The sequence below is a fragment of the Sylvia atricapilla genome, chromosome 6, assembly GCF_009819655.1.
Source record: "Sylvia atricapilla isolate bSylAtr1 chromosome 6, bSylAtr1.pri, whole genome shotgun sequence".
Lineage (NCBI taxonomy): Eukaryota > Metazoa > Chordata > Aves > Passeriformes > Sylviidae > Sylvia > Sylvia atricapilla.
This window is the reverse complement of record NC_089145.1, coordinates 59,758,281-59,782,967: the sequence shown is the minus strand read 5'-3', so window position 1 is coordinate 59,782,967 and position 24,687 is coordinate 59,758,281.

Here is a 24,687-nt window from a genome sequence, read left to right as displayed (position 1 = left end):
TACAGAATTTCCAAAGGTGCTCAGTGTTGATCTGGCAGCATTCCCTTTAAAAATGACTTTCCACTCTCCAGCAGTGTGGAGAGAACAAACAAGCACAACGCACTTTTGAACCTACCCTTAGCACACTAAACAGAAAATTACTTTTTTAATTATTACCCTTCTATTTTCTTTCATTCATTCTTTACTCTTATTCTACTACTTTTCTGTGGTTATCACGTGGATCTCATATCTTCAGAAATGGGTCTCTTTTCTCAACTTTAGAGACTGTTATTGGAGGTAATGCAGAATTTGTTTTCTTTTCCTTTCCTTCACATTTTTTGCCTCTCAATGAACTTCACAAAATAACATTTCTAGCCCTGCCTAAGTACAAGGCTTATTCCCTCTGAAGGCACATTGGTAACTTTTATCAAAGCACATTTCCCCATATATTTTGTGATCTCAGCTCTCAAAATCTCTAGGAACTTGCCTGCAACTGAAGTTCAATTTACTAGCCCATTATTTCCTATTACCATACTGCTTCTTTCAGAGACTAAGAAAATGCTAGTTTCCTTTGTGTGCATTTACCCCACTCTGCCTCCCTACAGAACTATTAAATATCCATTAATAATTCATTCAGTATTCTCCCACAGTGACAAAACTCAGCACACTCCTATCCCTCCTGCTTGCCAAAAACCAGGCAGCAAGCAACTCATCTGAGACCACGCATGCTAAAATTTATAGACGTGGCCTCGTTTTTGTCATTTCTCCAAAATAACACAGGTTTTCTCAGATGTATTTGAATTAAATAATAGCTTTTTAGAAACATATACTCTAGATTTTAGGAATTACCATTGCTGAGAAACCCGTTGCAACTTATATGAATTTGATTTGAATTTGGCTAACTTAAAATTTTGTCCTGTAACAAAACCACAAACAAGTCAAGCCTAAACTTTCTTTCAATGCAGATAACCAGATGCTTGCATCTGTAGTTCACTGATGAACCTATTTATGGTGTTACAACCTTTTTGGGGGATAGACCACGGCAGGGGACAGATCCTCCAGCACATGGGGTCTGGTAGAGGGCCAGTGCCACCAGCCTGGTCCTACCCTGCCTTCTGCAGTGTGACACTGGTCTCTGCCACAGTGTTGCTCACATTACACAGACCATGCATCACTGCTCCTGAGGTTTGACCAGCAATCCAAGACAATAGAAAGTGAATTAAAAAATCCATCAACTCAACATCCAAATCTTCTTCCTCAGTTCTTTCTTTTAATTTTCTGTGCTAGGTTTCCACAGTTCAGTAAAATCATCATTCTTAGCAGCAAGAAGCTACCTTTTCTATGAAAGGAAGTTTCAGCAGCTGTGAATGCTATTGGTAATTTCTGGTGACTTTTTCCAAATCTCCCTTGCTCTAGACAGTGTAAGTTTTTACCCTTTACACAAATGGGTGGAGGATCAGCATCCCTCTCACACAGCATTAGCCCAGCAGTATCAAACCCCCACTTGTGTGACAGTTCTGCTTAAAGCAGTGGCCTACAGCTCTAACGCTCAGGAATAGATAAATACATCTTGGCATTTCTACCCAATATTTTTATAAACCATCCAGGTCGGTATAACTAGGTTTAAAATATCTTATGTGGCAAGACTTCCTGGATTCCTATGGTCCTATTTTTGCCAAGACCTGAAATTCTGCATGAAAATGTTCAGGACCACATATAACAGTTCACACACATAATTGTGCAAGCTACACCGTGTAGATAAAAAGGTTTAGAAAGGAGGGGACTAGGGGTCAGAGGCAGGAGTGAGAATGGTACAAACACTAAGTAAGAAACCTTTTCTATAATATTAATTTTACAAAAGGCAGACTGAAATGTTTCTGCTCCCCATGGCAGAAGAAGAGTGCAGGAATCCCTTTGGCCAGACACATGTTTAGAGGTAATGCTGCTAAAAAAAAAAAAAAAAAAAAAAAAAGGAAACCCCCCCCCCTGTTTTTCTCTGGAGGAAAAAACCCAGAGATCATTTGCAAAGTTCTAGCTTTAAAATACCCTTTCAAGAGTGTAAGAGATGTGCAAAGCAGACTTGAGCACCTAACCTGCCCTCTCCTGCTCTGTAAGGCATAAGGAAATGAATCACACTTGGAATATGGCTGAGGTGACCCTTAAAAAAACACATTTCTTGGTGCCTTGCTCCCCCAGCTCAGCTCTCAGCCTCTCCCAACAGGGTCAGAGGCCACCTGTGATGCTGTAGCTAGTGGTGTTACCACTCGTGTGCCAGAGGCTGCACATTAGGACAAGGAGTCCACAGCCACTCCCATTTCACAACTCTTGGCCACAAACTCTTTTCCTGGGTCAGGCCCTTGAATAAATTGGCTGTTGCTGCCTTGATGAGCAAACAAAAAGTATGCCAGAGCCTGTAGACCCACCCTGAGAAATTTTTCCCTTTTCCTGTAATCAGATTTTTTCCACAGGCAGACTAGCCCAGGAAAGTCTTCTGGCAAATCCCTCCCCAGAGCATTTCTTTGGAGCCAACCTGATGACAAAAGAGCTGTGTGGAAAACTCAGGTGGCCTTGCAAATGCCCCTTTCCAGGAGATGTGCAGGCTCCAGGGCTGCCAGCAGCTCTGTGTGCATTTGCAAGGGCCAGCAGTGCCTGGAGGAGGCTGGTGTGGATTCCTTGACTGCCCACATCTGGACAACCAGTGGTTTGACAGACCTTAAGCTGTGAATCATTTCCTAACACAAGAACTGGCCTGCCAGCCCTAAGTCTGTCCTGAAACTCTGTGGATCTCCTAAAGAAAGTTAAAAAAAAAAAAAAAAAAAGGTTAAATAAAGCAAATCTCTCATAGGCTAAACCACAGACTGTGTCCAACTCCTCCCCAGTTGTATTAACCCAACAAATCTAGGTGATACTCTTTGTATCCAAAAGAGCATAAAGCAATATTAATTTAACCATTAGTTTCAAGGTATAATTTATGACAAATCTTTTCCTGAACTTAAATACTTTATGCAAAGGGAGACTTTTGCACGCAGCCTTTTGGTGCGCTCACCTTTTGGGTGTATTTAATCAGAGGCTGGTTTCGCCAAGTCGCACTCTTGCTAGGAAGACTGGCTCTTACTCATCTTTCTCCTAAAACACAAGCCAAGTGAGAGGCCTGGTGCAATCAGCAGCGATGGATCTGGTCTTTAGAAAGCAAAGGTTTGAGGAAGGAGGAGAGGCTGGCACTCCACAGATGGGCTGGGCTGTTAAAGCGCTGCGGGAAGAGGCGCGGAAACCGCGCCAACAGCTGGGTAATGGCACTCCTCTTGGGAGGAAAGCAGGGTCATCATTAAGTGGATGGAAACTGTTGGCTGTAAAACACGTTCAGGTAAATGTAAGCCCTTTTTTACTGCCACGTTGAGTTTATCACGATGCAAGGAACTGTCAGGAGGAGGGTGTTCAGTCGTCCCCGTCTACCACAAGTGCAAATGAAGCAGATAACTTCATCACTGGTGTCTTAATCCAAAACTGGATGTTCAAAAGTTGGTCAAAATACTAATCCTCCACAAATCCTTTGCGTTTCTGGTAGAATCCCTTTCTTTCCTGTTATTAAGTATATATAAGTATACTTATATATATTATAAGTATACTTATATACACTGTTATTAAGTATATATAAGTACTTATATAAGTTATATAAGTATTGCTCCTGACATACTGGAGCAATACTTATATAGGGTACTCAACACCTTCCCTTACAAAAGAAAGGGACAGAAAGAGAAAGAAATCATTCCTCCCGAATGAATTTGCGTGCAGCTATTACTCACAGCAGACCTATGACATTTGGTTTGCAGAAAAATGCCTTTACTTTCTTTCATAAAATTTCACTTGTGCTTTGCTTGGCTAACAGCTGAGAAAGGAAACCTTTCTTCTCTGGCTCCCATTTTCTGAGGAATAGCAGCTCCACAAGAAAATCCATAAGCAACAAGCAAGCACCAGAATTCTTTTGCTGGAAATTCAAGTGCTGCTGCACTTGGAAAAGCAGAATGGAGACAAAGAGGCTGACTGGTACCCAGCTACAGGGTCTGTGCAGCTCACACCCCATCAGCACCCAGAGACAGCAGAAATATGAAAAAAACAAACCAAAAAAGTCAGCCATAATCTTTCCTCACTCTGCTGAACACCACCAAGACCCAACAGGCAACTTTTACAGTCCTATCCATTACCGGGATAACAAGATGCCCTGCTATCACTAGTTTCAGTTCAAGTGGTACCAGTGTCTGCTGAAATGCTCAGGGAGATGGATGAAAATCCTATAGGTGACAGGGAAAAGGTAATTCATAGCATTGTACAGTACTCAGTTGAACTGTTTTCCTTTAAAGAAGTCCTGCTTTAAAACCAATGCTTTGCTTTTTGAGATGTTCTGGTTTTAAAACAATGTTTTCTGATTCAAGCACTATGAAATATCATTTCTTCCAGAAATGCATCCCCATATGGCACACTTAAGGGACACAGTCTTGGACCAGCACTTCTCTACAGAAACCTGTCTCAGTCGATGTACAGATTGAAAAATTAAAATCAGAGCAGCAACTAAAGCCTTCTTCAATAAAGGCTGACTGGGTTTTGAATGCAAAATTAGTAATGATGCATAATTAAGAAAAAAAAAAAATCAAAACACCCAGCAGTTTCTATAAAGGAAGCCAATTTCATTTAGTTATTCTTAAAAATATTTTCCCCAAAATGAAATTAACAGGTGGATACAGACTGACCTTGAAGTGTTACACCGTTATCATTTGTAATATCCAGCAGGAAAAAAAAAAAAAAAAAAAAAAAAAAAAACACAAATTATTTTATAGGCACCTGGCTCATTATGTCTTACAAATTAAATCCTCATTTATCTATATGCACCTAACAGTACCTATTCATCGCCTTCACTTAAAAACACATTGCCCTTCTTTCTAGCCTTGTTAATTTCCAGATGCTAATTAAATTTAAACTCATAAGTGTGTCTGTTTAGCATGCATGACTAGATCATCCCTCAATATCCATTATCCATTGTACATTCCAACGTGTTTACCTACTGCTTTTGTTTTGGTTTGTTTTGTTTGGATCCATTTCCATCAGTTTAAAGGAGGGAGCTTATGAATTTAAGTTTCCTATTTTGATGCTGGGTGGCTGCATTCTCAGGCTTAGTGCCTTTGTAAACACCTTTGTCTCAACCTACTGTGAGGCAGAGGTATTTTCAGGTTATAGCACCAGAATGTGGAAGAGCAGCATGGAAAAAGGAATCCCTCTGCAAAGCAGCATATGGAGCATTTCAGCAAGGGCAGAAACTTTTTTTCCACAATCTTGCCTCGCCCAAAGTCTGGCTAAATACATATTCTGTATTCACTGCTCCACTCAGTGCAGGCAGCAGAGCCCAAACTCATGAGGAAGGGACTGGGACTGTCACAATGGAAAACAGCCCCTGAGCTCCAGCCTGCCTCCTCTCAGGTTTGCAGGATCTGGTCAGGAGGATGACCTGGCAGCAGAGCTGAGCACCTCCCTGGTGACCTGATCAACAGGTAGGTGACCACCTTCAACTTCTGCACCTGACCAAGCGCAGAGCCTCAGAGAGAAGTCTCAAATGGAGGCAACCTGAAAGGTCTCTAGAGCCCTGTCCCTGCTCTTGTCCCACACACTGCCACTGCATGTGCCCAGACTTGCAGCCCTGGGCAGCAGCACCCTGGCCTTCACTGGCAGTCCCTGCAACTGGTTCACAGATTTCCCCAGCCACCATCTGGCTCTTAGGGGAGGGACAACAAAATACAGATATTTCTTCTTCTTTGTTTCTGAGCCCACACCAACTCCCTAGTCCCAGAGCCACACTTTCCATTTTTGTATGTTTTGCACTTTTTTGGCATCAACTAATGCCATCAACTTCGGTCTGCAACTTAGTGACTGGGATTTGTTGTCATGAAGGACATTTGCTCTATAAAAAATCCAAAGACTTCAACAAGTGTTTCTATTTCGAAATAGGATTAAAAATCTGCTTTTTAGCAGTGGAGAGCATTTTGGAAAAAAAATCTGCAAGTTTTCTTCCTCTTCTCTGTCCCTTATTAATATTTCCTTACTGAAATCTGATTTTTTTTTAATACTGAATTACATCAGCCAGGGAGGAGCTCAACCCAGTTTGACATTTCACAGTACAGACTGCACATCAACACAACGTTCCCTACCCTTCACTGAAAATAAACCTCAGATCTGTCTTAGACTCCAAACATCTCATTCCAAGCTGCTCCTTCTCCCTTACCATCCTCTGACCCACACGACCACAAAAACCATGACTTCCAGCATGGCTCTTTCAGTCAGAAAGCTCTGTACAGATGGAAAATGCTCCTGTCCAGGAATCTAGGGTCAGAGCAGCAGTGGGGCTCAATGTCCATAAACTTCCACTAGCAGTGGCCATTGCAGAACTTTTTAGGACACAGATGAACGTTGATTCAGTCCAAAAGTTACTCAATTTGATTGAAATCAAGCACATGCTGAATTACACCTGTTCAATCCAAAAGAGAACCTACCCTCCACTTCCTCTGTGAAAAACAGGACTGTGCAAAACCTACTGTGTTCTGTTAAGAAAACGTAAGTGAAACATTCACAGTGCAGAACTGGTACATGTGAAACTTGTACATGTGATGCTTACTTCGGGAAAACTCAAAAATTGGTTTTAATGCACGCCCCCGAAACTACCAAAAAACATCACTGCTCACCAATTTAATGGAAAGGATTCTTAAAAAAAATTCAGAAATATTCCAAGAAGGACGGTTTGACTGATGCGTTTGGCTTTGAGGATGACAGAAACGGCCTAGTAGGAAGAGAAGAGCAAACACAGTTCTTGTCACGTGGGGTTGTTTTACTGCTGGGGAAACGAGGAGGCTCCTGCTGTAAGAAACACCTGAGACACTCAGTTTGCTGCAGAAGCAGAGGCAAACAATGGAGGCTACTGGTTCATTTACACGCCACCAATTCAGTGATTCGCCTCAGCACGGGATCTGCAGAGATATTTCACTCCCTCTGACACAGACAATCATTATCTGCATGTGGGTGCTGAGAGGACAGGGCACGAGCGTGGAAATCAAGGTCAAGGAAGCAAAGAAGAACTCCCCAGTTTATCCCAGGGAACAGTTATTCCATTCTGCAATAACGCGGGTTAACAAATAATGTAATAAAGATTGGCGTGCTGCCAGGATGACTGAATTGATTCCTACACGGCACAGCACAAATCTTTTGATCTCCCCATAAAGAATGGGAAATTATAGCCACAGTGTGTACCTTGCAGGGAAAGCAAATAAAAATGAAATGAACATTTCTAGCAGTTTTGACCTTGCTTTGGGGAATACTGCTTTAAATTTGATTGCCCTGCCCACTTATTATTTCACAAGAAGACACAAGCAAGTCGCAAAGACAGTTTTTAGTATTCCCTTTGATGCGGTAAAAAAATGGATTGTCTTCTCCCACCCACTTTTTTTTTTTCCTCCCTTCATTCTTACACTCAACAGAAAAGATTTTATCTAGGCTTTGATTTGATTTTCAGGATTTCTGGTGGGAAATTCTTACAGCAGATATTTTGCTTCCATTGGGGTTTATGGTGCTATTCTGTCTAATTATTTCTGGCATTTTGCCCATCAAATTGTGAGTTTCTTCAAAGGAATGAAATGACAGGAGGCCTCCTTTAGAGCAATCATGGATCGGGTTTGAATTTTGTTGTCTTGGAAACAAGCTAGTTCTTGTCATTGAATATATTCATAAAATAATAGTTGAAACATCACTGATAATAATGGGCTCTTTCCTTGTCAAAATTCATGTTCTGGGGACTTTGCTGCAAGAGGCTCTGTCAAAGAGTTTTTGCAGATGTTGAAGATAATTTCAACACTTTTATTTAAAATCTCCAGCTCAGGACTCCCATCTCTCTGCACCTATGGCCAGCTCTGCTCACAGGAGGGGTCAGTGGGGGTTAGGAAATTCCCAACATCCCTCCACAGCCCAAAGAGGACCAACTAACTGCATCCCTACAGCTGAGACACCAAGGCATGCACTCTCCTGTCCCCATTTGTCAGCAACAGATTCAAATTGGGGAGTGAGTAGGTAGAAAAATGTGGTTTTCCCCTTGCTTGCTGATGTAAATCCCCAGGTTCAGGGTATTTTATATTTAAAATACCAGGGGTCTTACCAGCTTTCCAGCAGGCTCTTCACTTTTCAAACAGATGGATATTGACTGATGAGTAAAACTCAGAGACCCAGAGAGGTGTTGTTTTTCAGGAAGACTATTCAAATCAGGAACCCCCTGTCTCTGAGCTTCTGTACCAGTTAATCTACCTTTGGTTTCAGTTTTTCATATTTGTCTTGGTTTTAAAACCAAGGGGAAAAGAGCCCCTGCATCAAGATGCTGATGGTTTCTGAGCTGTATGAATTAAGTTGAGAACTGTTCAGGACTTGACAAGCCCCTGAGTGTCCTTTTTTGAGACTTCTTTTGTGTGTGTCCATGTGTGTGTGTGTGTGTGCATGAGTGTGGCACACAAATATGGAAGAAGAGGGGGTGAAGCTTTAAAAGCCACCAGTGGGGACAGGTCATAAAAAGCTTCCATTCTGCCAACTTGTCCGTGAAGCATTTGGCTGGATATAGCAAACCTGTGGGACGCTTGAGAGAATTAAAACTCTAAATTATTACGAGTGAGACTGGCTATAATAGATCTGCTGTGAGAATCTTACTAGCAGTTTTACGATTTTTTTTTTCCTGTCCTTCTCAAATCACTACATAATGACACTCAATACTCAAATGTCTAACAAGGCCATTTAATGTAGCCTGCAGAAGAGGATTCTCCTGTGAAATTTTACTACAGCCTCTTTAGCACAAAGCTTTCTCAGATTATTAGTAATTTGCATTAGGTCTATTTAATTTTGAGGAGTGCCAGTTCAGTGACCACACGCATATTAGAGCTTAGCAAGTGCATGTGTCTAAAAAGTTACCAAAAGGTCATAGGAATTCTACAAGGCATTTGGGATTTTCAAATTTTCCCTTCATTACAGCAAGGGAAACCAGCATGAATCTTTTCATGAGGCCAGAGCCTCTCATCTGAGACATGATGAGTTGCAATGCTACGCAATGCTCATGTCCCTGCAGCAGAACCCTTTTCCACTATATATAATGGTCTTTTAGCAAATTTTTCCCATTTCACTGTGGAAGATTAGCCTGATGATGGGGAAAATTCCTTCCAAGAACTCTGAAGGAAAAGCACAGCTTTCCTCACAAGAACTGGTAAGAGTCCCCTCTTTCCAAGCAAGAACCACACGAGCTGCTGGTGTGACACATGTGCTGTCATGGAGCTAGGGATCACTGGAGAAACTCCATGGCACTTGAAGACAGGGATAACAATCAAATAACAAAGGATAACAGCAAATAAAAGCAATATAACGAAAGGTCAGTTTTCTTTCACAAAGACATTCCTACCTTCTCCTCTCAAAATATCCAGCTTCATGCTTTAAGTTACTCCCAAAGCCTATGAGAAGTGTAACACCCAAATGAACAGACTTGATAAACCTCTTTTGAGAACCCAGTTGCCTTGTAGCTGTGTTGCAGCAGGAAGGCCACATCCTGCACCCAACTATAAGGTTACACCTCAGTGGATACAACAATTGGTCTCAGAGCCATGTAGTCTCCTGACACAAACAGCAGATGATAATAGCTTCTTCACCTTGGAGAGATGAAAAAAAAAGCCCTCAGAGTGTCTGCTGTTCTGTGCACCAAGGGCACGTTAGCTGTACACAGCCTCACCCCTTTGGGAGGATATTTTTATGTCTTGACTACTTTACACACATGCCAAATTTCAGGCTCCTATCACAGCCACTGAACACCAGAAAAAATATGATGATACTGGCTCAAGAAAGCAGGAACTTGTCAACAAAATTAGCTCGTCCTTGTGAGTCAGACATTCCAATTAAGATTACAGAGTGTCCTACAGTAGGTCTGAGAGAAAAACAGCTTTACAAGGACAGAGCATTTCAGGCTGTCCCACATCAGGATTCTGGAGGGACTGGTGTTATGTATTGTACCATTGCATCATTCTGGATGCACACTGAAGCCCAGGAAGGTGAGGAGCAGACAGAAAGGAGAAAACTCTGCAATCTGCTCTTCATAAGTCAATGATTATGAATCAGTTATCTAATGAAGCAGTAATAGGAATGATGACTAAGTAAAGTAGCTAATAAAGATAATTTATGTGAAGTTGAAAATTTTAGTACTGTGCATTAAAATAAGCATGATGTCTCAGCATAGTAGGGACAATATTAGTGCTAAATATACCAAGCACTTGCAATGCTTCAAGAGGGCAATACAACTGGATGTGCTGAGCCTCTGCATTTCTGATTAAAAGCCTGGCTCTTCAGCACAGACCAACCTACTGGTCTTTCCATGCCACCCACATGTTTGCTGTGAAAGACACCCCATTCAGAAATCCTGAGTGCCAGCATATCTTCTCAGTCCTACTGGGAAAGAGAACAAACAAATGAAGGGTCTGATCAGGCAGAAGTGTTTTTTTTCCTATTACCAGTGTTTCCATTTACTTTGCTTTTTGGTTTTGGGTGTTTTTTTTAAACATGAAACCCAAACACAAGGACCTTATTAACCTTGACTGGAATGAACCTGATATTCTGCAACAAATATAGTGGGCAATAAACTATGGCACATAGAGCATCCCAATACTGAATTTCCATTTTAACTGCTCAGCTACGAGAGTATTTCACTCATACACTAACTCAAATGATTACAGATTACTTTAATGCAATTTGCTCTCTTTTTTTTTTTTTTTTTTTTTGCTTTCATGGACTTTGGAAAATTAATAGACATAAGCAAGCTTGCCAGGAAGTTTGAAGGCAGAAACAAATGAAGGTCTTAGGAGCCCAAAACACAAGCTACTTAGCTACTCAAACTACACCCTTCTGAGAGAGGAAATGTGTAGTGTGATATATTTGTTTGATGTCACTGCCAGGATAGCCTCACTGTTCTGGCACATGGTCAATTCTCTTCCCACACACAAAGTCAAACCAAAGCCAGAGACACAAGGACACCCCAGGGCTCTCGCTACCTTTTGCTGAGAAAACTTTTCCTTGAGGAAAAGATAGCTGAGGTTAATCAAAAAATTAATATTTGGGATAAGACTTCAAGTTCCCAAGGGAAGAATTTGAGTGCACCCATCAAGGCAACGATTCACAGAGGTGAAAGGCAGTGGGTGCACAGAGATTGCATCCTTGGGACCCCAAAGAGGCACAGCAGCTGGTGGCACCAAGACACAGAGGAGCATGTCCAAGAGCCCTGGCCAGACAAAATTCTCCATGTCATCACCAGAGCACCCTTTGCATTTTCTACCCCAGAGGGACCAGTGCTTACCATCTAGGATTGCCATGATGTGGGACACACCAAGGAGCTCATGCACAGCTGCCTGCAACCCAGTGTCCTCACCACCCTGAAATCACAGCAGGAACTTTAAAAAGTGTTGTTTTGTTTTGTTGTTTTTTTTTTTTTTTTTTTTTTTGTACTGCTATCAAAAGACAGACAATACTTTATTAAGATGTAATTTGGGGGCAAGAACGAGCTACCAAAGGCAGTAGCCAAAGGGCCAATATTTCTGAACACAGGCATTTTATTGCTTATCATTTCTCCTAACCATTCTCTCTCCCTCTCTGAGCCTCCGCCCATGAAATTGAAAGATTTCTAGTAGAAATGCCTTTGTTGTATCAGCTTTGGAAATATGGATTACACCATTCTGTGAAAAACATTTATTACTCTGAACTGTGACTTGGACATTGTTGCATTTCTAGGGTTATAGATTTTCTTTCAGCTAAACTAAGGCTGTAAGTCACAGTGACAGTTGTAATGTGTGTAATACCACAGTACCAGATTCTATTACATACATATTTTTGCTAGAGGCTTATGATGTTAAAAATATTTCTTTTTCTCCCCCCCCCAATACCTTTCCCTACCTGTTGTGTAAATATATTGGAACCTATAACACTGAAGTCAATTTCCAGATGAAATGTGCATGGGAACAAGTTGTTTTTCCTTTTTCAAGGAAAAAAAAAACAAGGATGGGGGAAAGCTATACTGCATAAAACCTAATTATATTCAAGCACAATATTGAATTGTAATAAAAGATGAATGAGAGAAAGTGTGTGTCATTGTGAGGAATGAGGAAGGTTACAGAAAACTGAGACTAGGGAAGGATTTATCATGTGTGATGCTCCAGGCATTGTGTTGAAAGATCTGCAGACTTATTTGCAAGAGTGTTTTACGGGAAAAATAGAGCAGTCTACATAGGAAAGGATTACTATAGATTTTCATCCTTTATAGAAGACAAAGATACAAAGATAAAACACTGTTTCTGCTAAAAAAAAAAAGAGTGAATCTATGGAAAAAGTCCCAGTTGCAATACAGAAGGGGAAACCTTTCAAACTGAGCTCTGAGGCCATCAACTGCATAAATTCAGGGAACAGACAGTTGTTAAAATACAGCTGATCCATAATTTTTAATGTAAGCACAAAAGCGTGCTGGGTTTAAAAAAAAAAAAAAAAAAAAAAAAAACCACAACTGCAACAACTAGAAAGCTTTCCAGTTTTGCTTGCAGAATCTCAGTGCACATATACACGCAAACAAACCTTTTGGCTGGTTGTTAGAATTCAGCTCCAGTACAGTCATAACACAGCTGTGGAAGCTGCAAAAATAATGGCATTGGGGTTGTATTAGTATGCAAATGGACATGCCAACACTTCCACTTGGCTTCCAGGACTCATCCAGCCGGCACATGTCGTGTCTCAAACCAAACGGGGCTGGAAACCACGAGGGTCAAGTACACCTGACATTCCTCTTCTGCCACTCCTCCTTAACCTAGCAGCCAGTTGGGGCAGTGCAAAGCTGCTCCACTGCCTCTTCAAGCAGAGGTGGGGCAAGGATGCTCTAAGACCATTCCTAGCAAGCATGAACCTCCTGTTGGGATTATGTTTCATTGCTACAGAAAGGATCTGGTTGGGCTGGTCTGTGCCCCAGACCCACAGAGAGCATTGGGAGATTAAACTCCCTGCCAAGAAGCGTGTTTTGGTCTTCCATTGTGCTTCCAACCACCGAGTTGAAAGGCCTCTCAAACGGGCATATCTAAATTAAGCTTTGGGAGGTGTTTACACAGGTCACAAGGGTATTCTGCTCTCTATTTTACAAATGGAAAAACTGGGTCACTGAGAGGTTAAGTAACTCGCCCAAGGTCATTGTGCTGAATCCATTTCAAAACTAGGATTAGACAGAAATTCATTCTGAGCATCTGATGACAGAAATACAGACAGCAGCAACTTTTTTTTTTTTTTTTTTTTTTTTTTTTTCCCCAGAAGAACCTACTTATATGTTAAGCTATTTAGGGTTGAAAGGCAAAAGTAAAGAGCTTATTTGACAAGTGAAGGGATATATTTTTAAGGAGTTTAAATTCAAGGAAGAAAGAAACATGAAGCTACTGTACAACATCCTCTTCAGAGCTGGAGCCTCCCCTTGGCTACCCACCAGGCAGCTAATGCAGTCCTTAACCCCAAGGGCTGCACAGCCTGTCCACATGCCAAAGGCCAAACCACAGCACCCCAGAAAGAGCCACTGTAGCAGGAAGAGGAAGAGTTGTACAGTTCCAACCTCCTGGGCTGCATCCCCACACATCCCAGTGAAGGAAAGAATGGGAGCAGGACCTCTAGCCTGCACCTCCACTCCCACACAGCAGCTTCCCTGATGGCACTGGGCAGCTTGGAGCAATGCCTGCAGCCTCCCAGCCCACGGCAGCTAAGAGCCAGGACAGAGGATCTGCCCTCACTCCCTCTTCCCACCCCATCAAAGCTGTCTGAATGGCATGGGTGCATTGACATTTCAGTCCCCTTCTGTAAACTTCACTGCGTTCTGATTTCTCTGTGTGGAATTAAAAATAACATTAGGAAAGAAGCCTTACCAACCACAGAAACTCAATTAATGGGGCTGTCAAAACTCTGGCAGACTTCAGTGTCACCAGGATTTCAGATGCAATCCCCATGACAACTTGAGCTTGACCCTTCTGTACATATGAGCTATGATAATGGCTACACAGCTTTAAAAATACTTCCTTTTTTTAAGCACAGGCAAGTGCATCTGGGCCAATTCCCACAATGGATCACATTAAAGGGGATATTGCACACCCTTCTGAGCTGCTGCACAGCCTTTTATCTCCCCTGCAGTCTCAGAGAATCCAAAGCTTCAGCTGGGATTGAATGAGTTGCATGAGCTATTAGGGGAAGAGAAGACAAGGGTCGCCAGAACAACAAATGCCCACTATGTTCTGCTGCGAGTAAATTCATGTCAATTAATTGCAATGAAGTATCGGGTTATACGAGCAAAGTGGCACACAAGAAGTTTTCAGAAAAACGGGTAATGACAGGAAAAACAATCAGGCTACAAGGTTTGTTTGCCACTCCCCCCGAGACTATGTAAATTGAAGCATTTTTTCTTATGCAAAGAGTGGCACCACGTAAAGAACAGAATTTGCAAAACTACTGAGAGTCATATGGAGTATGAATATGCATTACAATTACAGAACTAACTTCTAACTGCCAGCAACAGGAGTGACTCCAGCAGCAAATGCAGTGATGCCTTGAGGCCTGGCTGGGACCAGTGTCCCATCATATCCATTCATCTATGACCACAGAAGGACATTCTTTATCTAAGCAACATCTCAGCCAAAGACATATTCAGAGATCTACCCTGTTCTGCTGGAGGACTTTGAGAAACTAATGTTAACAAACACCTAACAGACAAGAGCTGGCTTTATGTAATCTGGCAAACATGGGAACTTTTTGAAAACTGCAGTCCCTAAAATGAAACTTCCCACGTATTTAATTTGTTCTTAGGCAAACTTTACTTTGTGTTTTGCAAAACTCTTTTGGAATTACAGAAAAGCAAAGTACCTTACCATTTTTCTGTGCAAGTAGTGGTTTAGATACTGGCCTATGTGCAGTTCAAAAAGGGGCTGTGAGATTACAGGCTGAGCTCCACAGGTTAACTAACTGGTTTTGTAGCTCAGCTGTAATGTTACATTAACATTGATTTTTGTACTTAACAGCCTACTGATGTCTGCATCACTGGCACAAATTCACTCAATTTTCCTTTGGTCACAGAAAACCTCCCAGTTCCACCTCTTTCCACTGGCTTTGCCTTTGTGCCCATCACCACCACTCTGCTTGTTTCAAAAGAGAAATCCATGCACATCATGCTCTAGCTGTGCTGCTACCAGCATTGTCCAGGCTGGTGCAATGGAGGTGTTTGCCAGTGACAGCAGCACAAATGCTGTCTGAGAGCCTAATTTAGAGTTGTGTTACATCCTTTGTGGAGCTCTTGACCATGGCACGTAGGAACAGACTAAATGACTTGCTCAGGGTCACACTAGGAAGCAGTGAGTGACCCTAATAGTCACTTCAGAGGTCCCCCCAAAGCCTAGACCACCTGCATGCTGCCCTTCAAGGTGCCCACATGGGCAAAGCTCCTCCTTCTCCCATTCATTTGGGGAACAAACGCCAGAGAGGATGTTTTCTAAACCAGGCACCTTAAAAAGAGCTTTCTTCTGGATCCTAAGAGCCAGCCCCAGGAGTCAATTCAGATCAATAAGCCTCACAAGCTTCTGGAAGCCTTTTCTTCCAACAAACAGCTTTCAGGAAGGGAGGAGACAAGACACACACAGAAGTCATATGTGCTCAAGAGAAAAGAGCAGAAAGAAATTGCATAGCACTAAACAAGAGAGACCAACTCTTTAGAGATCAGAGTGCTCCCCAGCAGTGGTGGGTAGCTGGACTGGTTAAATTCACTTTCCATAACAGGGAAAGTGAGAGCTTTCAGCAGAGAGTGATCTACAGACACCTTATTATAAATTTCTGCAGAGGTGAAGTCAGTGTTGAAAAGCACTTCTTGTTCTGTCTTCTTCCTGCCTGCCTTGCTCCGCACATATCATTTTCTTTTATCAAAATGGATGGCAGTATCAAAATTGAAAGGAAGTAGAAGCTGTGAAAATAACAGACCCAGGAAAAGAATTTTTAATTTTGCCTCAATTTCTTTGATGATGAAACCAGTGCTGAATATTAAACAAGTCCTGAGAGTTGAACATCAAGAATAGCTGAAAGTTTTGCTTCTGTCAGAAATGTGAGCAGAATTCCTCTATGGCCCACTTCAGTTTGTTATTCACATACAGATAGAATCCTCAACTTCCTTGGACAGATCCTGCTGTGCTGTGTCCACTCCATCCTTGGACTTCCCTGTGGCATCAAGAGTTTGTCTTGTTTTTTAACCAGAAAGGACAGGAGGGCTTTCCTCCATTTAAAACCAAGGTAGGTTTTTATTCCAATATTTAAAAATAATTTTGAGAAATTTATTCAGTAAATGAAAAAAACACTTTTTAAAAATACTATCATAATGATTATTCTATCATTCTGTTTGGTTTATAAGAACTTAAATTACACTTTAAGGCCTAAGGGCAAAAGAAAACAAATAACATTTTTCTTTTTGACAAAACCCAAAACCACAGTGGAAGACGCTTTCCAAACTAGATTACAGTAATGGTCTCTTCTAGCCCTAAAAACCTCTGAGCCTCCCTTGATGTGATTAATCATAAAATTATATCTAGGGCAAACAAAAAAGAAAGTTCCACTTTTCCAGCTCTGTGTAGGGATGGTAGCAGTTCATAAAACCTGAAGCAGAAACACCACCAGAAGCAAAGTGACTCCTCGCCAGGAGGAGCACTGCAGAATCCTGCCAGAGGGACAAGCTGCTTCCCCCAGCATGGAGCAGGGGCAGCAAGGGGGACAGGGACATCACTTGGTCCTGGGATGGGTACAGAGCCACTCACTGATGGTGGGTGAGGAGAGGACCTAGTTGGACCAGACATCCCACATGCTTCCCAAAACAAGGGGTTTGAAATTACAGAACCTTTCAAAAAGTCTATTATTATTACTATTATTATTATTATTATTATTATGTTGGGAGGTTTAAAGTAATATCAATGTCTCTACTGAATCTAACTTTGGTGATTTAATCCTTTCTCCTTTATAGGCACTTCCAAAGACTTGAGAAAAGTTTAGATGAGAACGGTGGGCTCCAGACAGATTGTGTCTCTGCAGCTCAGCTCGCCTAAACTCTAGTTTATTCTAGTTCTAATGGTTCTTCTTTTTTTTTTTTTTTTTTTTTTTTTTTTTTAATCTTTCCACACACAAGAAACAGACAAAACTATTTTCTCCTATTTAAAAATACAATAGTGTTTCTTTGCTATTCAATAGACAAGCTCTTTGTCATAACAAAACTGCACGAATCTTTTCTGCATTGCTTGATTATTGCAAAAAACCAGAGAAAAACCTACTGGCCTCCTGTTACCTTGAACATTAGGTTTCATCTTTGCCAATACTTTGGGTTGCACTGCACATTAAGGGTCTTAATAAAAACATCACTTACTCATTTTTAATCCAACTTCCTGAAGTGATGCAGTTGAAATAACTGCACTGCCTGAATTTCCAAGTTCTACTTCTTTCCAGTAATGTCAAATCTGTTGTCCAGTTTCAAGCAAATCTGAGAAGAGCGTAACACTTCTGCTAAAACAAATATCATATGATGCCAGAAGATCTACACTGGAGATATTTTACACATGGTGTAACCACAGGAACAAGTTTTTGATCAATCTCTGCACTCTGTTGGGCAAGAGAGAGCCTCACCATGAGATGCAAATGAAGTGCAATAAATATGCTCACTGACCTCACAGCACAAGGGCTACTTTGGAGAGTTCCCCTCTAGTCTCCCCATGCAGGTTGGAACATCCAACTTGTTCAGATTCAGAAGACCCTTCTTACCAACATTCTCTCCAGTGCCATCAGAAAGGCTCTTTAGTCTCATGCAGAGCTTTTCTGGTGTCACTGTTAGGACAAATGAAGACTGTACAGGGACTTCCATGGACAATTCAAATCTGATCACTTCTGCTTGTGCCCACCAGCAGGAGGATGGTGAGCTGTGTGCCCAGCACTCACCAGAAACTCCTGCAGCACTCAGCAGCAAAGGCAAGTGAAACAAATGACCCAAGGACCATGCTGACAAGTGGGCAACAGTTCAGGAGAAAGTGCCTGCAGTCTGCATGCAGATGCAGACAGCTGGACAAGGCAGAAGGCTCTCAACAAGCCTGCATAGGGGAATTAGAGTAGGAGGATCTCAACAAGTCTCCTGCATAATTCCATTTCAGTCTCTGGAGAGCACTGGGATGGTGTCATGGTCTAACCCCAGCCAGCCCTGTGCAGCCACTTGCTCACTCCCCCACCTGCAAGAACACAGGGAGAATTGGAAGGGTAAAAGCTGGGAAACTTGTGGATTGAGATCAAGACAGTTTAACAGGAAGAGCAAAAGCCGTGCAAAGGAAAACGAGGCATTTATTCACTACTTCCCACAGATGTGGGCAGGCAGATGTTCAGCCTTCTCCAGGACAGCAGGGCCCCATCACACGTAACAGTGACTTGGGAAGCCAAATCTCATCACTCCAAACGTCTCTCCCATACTGAGCATGATGGTTTATGCTTTGGAATATCCCTTTGGTCAGTTTGTGTCACCTGTGCCAGCTGTGTCTCCTGCCAGCCTGCCATGTACATGGCTTCTACATCACTTGGCTCTGTGCAAGCCCAGCTCAGCAATAACACAAACAACTCTGGATTACAAACCCTTTGTCCAGCACAAATCCAAACCAGAGGTGCTGTGAAGGAAGTTAACTCTACCCCAGCTGCAGCTAGAACAGATGGCTGCCCTGCCTTCAACAGAGCCACTTAGTCCCTGAGCACTACTCAACCAGCCCATTGCAAACCTGCGCAGGAGAAGACACTTCACTGCCTTGCATCAAGTGTGTCAGGGACTAAAAGAGAAAACCCAAACGCTGTCCCAGCTGCTCCCCCATTTTCCCTCACCAGCTCTCATGCTTTGCACCAGTGTCCCCTTGTACTAACAGGCTTTGAGCTCTCTTGGGACCCACCACAACCATTTCCAGAACTTGTGCTCACTTTCATTTGCCAAATACCTTCCATTTTGGCTGTGGCTGGAGGAAACAAAACACCAGATGACCAAGCCTCCTGATGACACGGCATGGCAGGACAGACAGTCTCCAAAAGCAGCACTTCAGCACCAGCACAGGTTCTCCAGAAAACAACCAACAGCTGGTGACAAAACAGGCGACTGCGGCGCACAGAATGGGCAGCTGATGAAGGGGGGCTTTGCACAATGCACAGTGAGAGCACAAAGGAAAGTGATCCTTGTGCTAGAACACGGCCTGACAGTCCCCAAACCTTGAGCACAGTTTTGGCCTTTGTTGTCAGAAGGATTTTATTTAAAGCTGACAGAATAACTTGAGTTGTGCTGGATTGCCCTCTGCAGCCCACGGCTCGCATCGTCCCCAGCACGGGGCTGGCCTCACACCATGGCACTGTGCATAAAATCAATCCCCCAGAAAAGGCTCTGCCATTCTTTTAATAACATTTTCCTTCCTGGCTGTACCAGAGAAAGCTGGTTGGCTTGTTTGTTACCAGATGGTTCTATCTGATTACAAGGGGATCTTGGCAAAATAAATTACCTTTTAGGAAACATTGCAGCCTCATGTAGTCTTTTATTTTGCTTATGGACAACAAACATATTTTCCTAGGTATTTCCTCTCTTTTCACAGTATGAAAAATTGAGGAAAGAGAGAAGGAAAGAGGAAGGGGATAAAATATTTTCTAATTCTCCCAAGTAAATGACAGCAGCAAAGCAAAAGAGATGTCAAAAAAAGGTGCTTTTTTGCCCTCTCCACACAATTCAAAGATATTTATCCTTGTATAAAAGATACATACAGTACAGATAGCCAGAAAAAACTTTGAAGAGTGCACAGAGCACCGATGTGGAGACAACCAGGGTAGGCCCTATTTTGTTTAGCAGTAAAAGCAGTACCAGAAAATCAGTTATTTTACTCATGTACTTATATCTCTGCCTCACCACACTGCTGGGAAACTTTTGAAGTATCATGGTTTACTTGCTAGTAAATGCTGGACTTCAAAGGAATAGGAAATGGATGCTGAATGGCAAAGTGACCTTTTATTACTCCAGCTACAATTTCTAACCTGGAATGTGACAGAATATTTTTCATTCTACTTTAACAAAAAAAAAAAAATCCCAGAAAGGATCACACCTTCAAAGCAGCTTCAGTCCAAACATTACAGAGCAGTTTTGACAAGACACTGAAGTATATTTTCTAGTTCTACTCACGCAGCATGGACCAGGGTGAGCAGGAGGTTAGAGCTCATTGCAGAAGTCTCTCTCTGGCTTCATTAGCTGGTATTACAGGCTCCTTTCTGGCCTCAGATGCTGCCCTCTCACTATCTCCAGATGTTTTCACTGGCAGAAGCAATCTTCAGTTTCTGTAGGTGAGCAGCTGTCACTGTGCCAGGTGGGTAACTGAGGTCTCCCCAGTGAGCACTCTCTAATTTCAATCCTCCCAACCCAGCGGTACATACCAAAATTTGGTGCCTATTTTGGAAATGTATCTACTCGAATGATATTGCCTCTTAGGAATTTTTCACCATGAGAACAGCCACCACATAACGTCTTTTGTTCATGTGTTTCATGAATTTACCCAGTGCAAAGCGAAAAGATTCTGGCAGAGGCTCAAGATGAACTACTTTTTTGAGGCTTCACAGTCCCACCAAATGAAAGCAAAAGAGTAGCTTTAGACTGCAAGAGAGGGTTCATAAGATACACTACAATATAGCATATAATACTAAAATATTTATATTACCTTGGGCACTGATTAGCTTGGAAACCAATATGGGTCTGTCAGAGCATCAGTAGGACAATGATGATTTGGGCTCCTACACCCAAACTGGGTTGTTTAAAAAGCACTGACAGTGAAGACCCCATCACTGCTTAGACTTGGGTTCCTGGCTCTAAGTCTTGGCAGAATTTCCAGTCTGGGCAAAACAAAATGAGCAGATGTGATGCTTGTCACATCACCATCACTCACATGACATTAAAATCCAGCACTCTTGCCCTGTTTTGGTACTCTTGGGTATCCCTGGGCAGCAGAGGCTAAAGACAGGCAGGGAATTCAGCTCCCCCTGTCACACTCAGCACAGTAAATCCTGGCATCTCCCTGTGCATGTCCCTGCTCAGAGAGGCTGGCACTCCCCAAGACCTCCCCCAGGCTCAGATGAGATCTTTGATCCATCCTCACCTCCTACAACCCACCCCTGCTCCAGCCTTTTTTTTTATCTCTGAGGTAAAGGCTGCAGGGCCTGACCAAATCCTCTTATGCCAGGGATGCAGAAGGGATGAAAATGTATTCAGCAGCAAAGTAAGTGTGGGAGGACTCTGGAGAACAGGAAGAGTGAGCTGCAGCATCCATATGATAACAAGCAAGGCCAAGATGATGTAACACGTTGGCAAAGTGTAGTCAGGACACAGGAAAAAAAAAAAAAGAAGAGAAAGAGAAAAGCCCAAGAAAGAGAAGAGAAAAAAATATTATACCTAAAAGGGAAAGCATTCAGCCACTTGAAAATGAAGAAGAACCTAACTGGAGGGAAACATATGCTAGGAAGAGGTGAGAGAAATAGGAAAAATGGATAAAAGATCACAGCCAGAAATTCATACAAATTCCATAGCGAAGTGGGAGACTGAATTAAATGCTCAACAAAGCAAAATATTAACAGTACTGGCACCATATCCTATAATCATTTCAGGTGTATTATGATGTGACCAAATGAGGGTCTATTTCCTTCTGCTTTTCCAGAAATTGAGAACAATATGTGATAGTGCATCCAGACCAAGCAGAAAAGAAAACCCAATGATTAAGAGGATAAGTCAGCACTGGTGACTTACCATGTTATTTCCCTCATATGTAACAAATGGATTTAGCACAGAGAAAGAAAAGAGAAAGAAAATATAATTGGATTAAAGGAAAGGCAGGGAGCATCTAGAAAAAGAAAAGTATGGCTAAAAGAACAAGGCAAGAACTACTCAGGATAAATACTATGGATTTAAAGTCCTATCAACATTTCAATATGGCACTTCAGGAAAAAAACACTGAGTTTAATAACCCCATGTGTGGATTTCATTTCCCTTAGCTTGAGAGGTTCTAAAGTTCCTCAGGCAAAGGTTGCTCTGATGATATCCTTGCCTGACTCTGAAACATCTCAGCTTCCTCCCGGCTGGATTTAAGGATCCCCACCATCCTTGAGAGGGAGGTGGGTATGTACCTAAGGACAAAAAACTTGCACGGGGTAGTTTTAAAAAATTCCAGATGAGCTACTCAAAGAGAAGAGCTGGAGAAACCCACCTCCCTGATGCAAAGAAATAAGAGAAGACCACACTGCCTCCACCACCCCAGCTGAAACCAAAGAGTAGAAACTCCAATCCCCCCTTAGTCTGTGGTTTTTCAGAGATATAATTTTTGAAGTGTTTCTCTCCACCTGGTGAGGAATAAAGCCAGCATTTTAGCTGAATGTCAGAAAATTTGTAAACACAAGCATGGATCCTCCATAATCAGCTTAAATCAAGGTTTTCTTCCAAGCATGCTGATACAGAGAGTGTGTGGAAGACAAATTTAGACATCAAACAAGGGCCTGCACAGCAGAAATCCATCTGGCTACACTCAAAAATGGGCATTCACTGACTCAGACGTGCTTTTACATTATATACTGAGCCATTTGGATGACAGTAAAACTGAGCCAGTCAGAAACATCATCATGTTTATATCTGCCAGTTCTGCCAGGATAAAGTTGGTACATCATTTATGAGCATTCAGCATTCCACAAGGCTCACAATATGGGAAATTTATCTCCAGCCTCCTGTACATAAATAAATATTGCATTATCTCCTACGCTGCTACTACTGATATTGTGTGGGAACAGATTTTGTCTTCCATCAGCAGACTGGTGGAATTTAATAACATTTGTGGTCATCCCATCCAACTGGAAAGACACATCATACCCATTACACTGAGTGGCTCATCATCAGCTGAATATATAAATCTGAGAGAGCTGCAAACAGCAAGAGAGTGACAGAATCCTTTATTGAACATGGGTACATTTTTCCCTGACGAATGGGAATCTCCAGGGACTTGCTGTCAGTTCAGTTCAGATCAGTTGTGCACCAATAGTGTGCTCAGTATTGCACATGGCTCAATGAGAAGATGGGCCTGATGAGTTTGCAATCCAAGGTACTGAGTTCTGGAAATGCTCCAGTTGAAATATTCACAGGCATAAAATTAACATGAGGTTTCTGCTGGATTGGGTGATGTCTAATGTCCATGGAGAAACAAAACAAGTGGAAGATAACATGAAATTTAGAAGAACTACCATCACAGTTTTGCAGTCTGAAGGTTTCTCCAATAGCAACCAATACCAGCAGCAGGTAACAAGTTGTCATCAGATACACAACAGCAGCCAGTTGTCTCCAAGGCTTCCTTTCAGCATTTATGGTGACTTCTTTTCTCTCAGTACACAGGATATTGGCCAAAAGACTGCAAACCAGTTCACAGCCCTCTGCCTAGGACTACACAGCCACTAGACATTACCTAAAGGTTGTGGCAAGTTCCTGCGTCCCATATATTGGTCCAAACTGGTTTAGCCCTGGACCTTCCCTCTAAGTAGTACCTCAGCTGTGGCATTTCCCCACTACTTCCATGTGGCATTTTAAGACATCTCCAATGCTGCCATGACTGCAGATTCTGGTTTAGATGGCAGTCACCTTCTTTTGCCTTGGCTTACACGATTTAGCTTTGATTGTCTTCCCCAACACTCCTCAGAAGGGGACAGTACCTGCTGTGTTCCCACCTTCCCTCTGTCTCATCAGGGACTGAATTTGGTCCTAACCCAGATCTGGGATCCTTGGGAAGCCAGAGGGACAGCTACTCTTCCATGAGATCCCACTGAGGTATTTGTATGTGACTTTGGCCAAAGTGTCACCAAACTCCTCCCTTAATGTTTTCCTGGCTCTAGGTCCATTTTCAGCCATCCAAAATCTTGTCCTTTGCCTCCTGCTGCTTTGCTGTAAGCCACTGCCTATAAGAAGAAACTCAGAAGCAGAGAACGAGGTAGAGATTCTGCCATTGAGAGATTCGTGCCTAGGGCAAGAACAGTGCCATGGGAATAGCCAAAGCACAGCCAGCAGCTGCCTGGGCATGGGGAGCACAACCTAGAAAGAGGGAAGGAGACCAGAAGATGCAAAGCTGATGTAGAGCTTTATAAAACACCTAGTTGAAAATCCCTGACCAGGCATCCTTTGAGTTCAGTGGAAGTATGATTTCACTCCAGCTGCCACTCTGGCACATGCAAAAGATCTTGCACTCCCTTCCTCTGCAGTGAGATCTCAGCCACTCTAACTCCTCTGAAGTGCTGCTCTATTAACCCTGCTCTGGCTGCTGTGCCTTATTTTGAGCTCTGTTCTTTGCATGGAGAATAGAGTACAGTACAGTAGAAATAAAATCTGTGTGAAGGCTGAGGCATTACAATAAAAGCAGAGCACATCTCAGGTGTAAGAACCTGTTCTTAGCTGATGCAAGCTAATAAGAGCCAGGTAAAATTCCAGCAGTTTCTCCACAATTCTGCAACTCTCTTTTTCAGTTATGAGAAGATATCAGAAAGGCTGCTGTAATACAGTAAATCTGTTTT